We start from the raw sequence: 2,144 nt of genomic DNA, 5'->3' as shown, positions 1-2,144 counted from the left end.
CAATGTGAATGAACGGCACCATCAGAGCAGTCATTCGGGAATAAGAGATGAGGAAGACTAGAGCGAGAAATTGGGGCTCTGCTGTCTGCTCATGCCTACCGTGAACATTATTTGGCAGATTTTTTTCACTGGATTGGATATTGTTTGCCTCTGTGCTTTGTGAATTATATCACCAGTTTAATACTAATAGGATTGAGAGGCAGCTTACATTGTTTTAATGGAGTTGTAAAGCGTTCTGTTATGGTCACATTTCCTCTTTTGCAGTTTTCCAGCCTGGTCATTTACTGGGACATGTGTCTGAAGTCAGATTTCAGGAGAACGTGTTTTAAGCAGAAACCAATTTCTCAAACGTGGAGGAGCTAATTGCTAATGTTGACTTTTTATTCAGGCTTCAGCGTTGTTAATCCCCACTCTTGAACACTGGGTCCCTGCACAGGTTTCCTCTGTTCTTCCACATTATGTCTTGGTGGACTGCACAGATGAGACCGACATCAGTTTGAGCTCTACTTACACTTGAAATATTCGTACTTTAGTATTTGCAATACGTGGATATATATATTCTTTTTTTAGCAATGCGCAATACCAGGTTTTCAAGGTAAATGGGTGGTCGTTTTTATTGCAAATAAGAAAATATTTTTGAAATTTGCAGTTCATCATCAATTCTTTACATATTTTTTAATGGGTAGCGCGATGCCCTGACATGGCTCATTATTAATTAGGTCCTATCATTATGATGAATTATTTTGATGGTCATATTTTATACATTGTATTTAATTATGCCACCAAGAATGGCCAATATATTCATACATATCATTTATAATTCATAACAGTGTTTCAGGAGTGCGAGCATGATGGCCCATTGCTACAGGCCATTCCATCTCCTTAATGTTGGACCTAGAGCTTAGTTTGCATTGCGGCTATAAGTCAGAGGCATTTCCAGGGAGAGCTGCACTCAGCTGGGGTTGCCCTTTAAAAAGAACTGAGCCGAGAGGAACCTCACTTGTGCTCACGAGCTGTGAGAAGTGACCAAAAAAATATGATCACGAATACAGGCTTCTTTATGTCGAGTGGAGCCACTGGAGGTGGTCAGGGCACGCCTCGTGGTGACCTGACCAGATTCATGTGCAGCCCGAAAGAGACCTCCAGACAGAATGTGTGACAGCCTCGGTGTCATCTCAGAGAATATAAGGGAGCTAGGACGCTGATCTCCCCTAATGTAATTGCAGGATGAATTACACTCTAATATGTGCTCAAAAATGAAAAAAAAAACAAATTCTAGCATGTGGCATTTCTTTTTTTTTATACCCAAAGACCTGTCGCGGGTAAGCAAATCTACACTGACTGGGAGGAAAAGGTGACTCAATCGACTGTAAGCTCAAAGTTTGACCTTTATGTCAAGATGGCTGATGTTCCTTCTCTACGCTTAATCCATTTTAAGGCCATATGTGAGCATGTAATCAGTTCAGAGTAGCCAACTGCTCAGGCTTTCTCATAACAGACGCTGCTTACATTTTTAGTGAAGTACAAAATAATTATACACTACAAGTACCTACCAGCATCACGCGCTCCACACGGACTCACATGGGTAATTAAGTCTGTGAGTTGGAGATAAGGGAATAGACAAAAGCTCAACAAATCTACAGCAAAGACACGCAGGACAAACCGCGTTATACAGTAAATGTTTCTGTCACAACCAGTCTGTTTAATTCACCCGACCTTGCCGTGAAGACACAGACGTGAGGCTAATTCCATAGGACAGCGCGTGTGCTTGATCTCGACAGAGATTCTTTTCTAGCTCCTACGGAGAGTGATCAAATTATCTCTGTGACCAGAACTTTATTTTACAAAAAGAAAGAAAAAAGACAGAAAACCCGCTGCCCTGGAGGAAGCTGCACTGTTTGATGCCGGATGATAACATGAATAAATGTAATCGCCTCCCCCCAAAAAAGCTTTTAAACTTCGCTTTAGGATCAAAGTCAGATTAGTTTTGTTTTTTTTAAATTCTTGCATCTCTGGCATGTTGGGCAGGAGAGACTAAAATTGGCAGAGCAATAGAAAAAACCAACAAATCATGCGATGAAATACATGTTTTGTTTTCAAGATTTGAATATATATTTAAAGCCAAAAGTTTAAAGCATGAAAGG

General features: G+C 40.5%; 1 long non-coding RNA gene across 1 annotated transcript; it reads right to left on the bottom strand.

The window, feature by feature from the left end:
- Window positions 1–387: 387 nt before the first annotated feature.
- On the bottom strand, window positions 388–1,791 carry LOC115250589 (uncharacterized). Its single transcript, XR_003889151.1, has 3 exons — window positions 1,717–1,791; window positions 1,554–1,595; window positions 388–471 (listed from the first exon to the last, which is right to left on the bottom strand). It is a non-coding gene; the product is annotated as an uncharacterized lncRNA (long non-coding RNA).
- Window positions 1,792–2,144: the final 353 nt, after the last annotated feature.

Source organism: Takifugu rubripes, chromosome 8 (assembly GCF_901000725.2).
Source record: "Takifugu rubripes chromosome 8, fTakRub1.2, whole genome shotgun sequence".
Lineage (NCBI taxonomy): Eukaryota > Metazoa > Chordata > Actinopteri > Tetraodontiformes > Tetraodontidae > Takifugu > Takifugu rubripes.
This window is presented reverse-complemented; position numbering and strand designations above follow the sequence as displayed.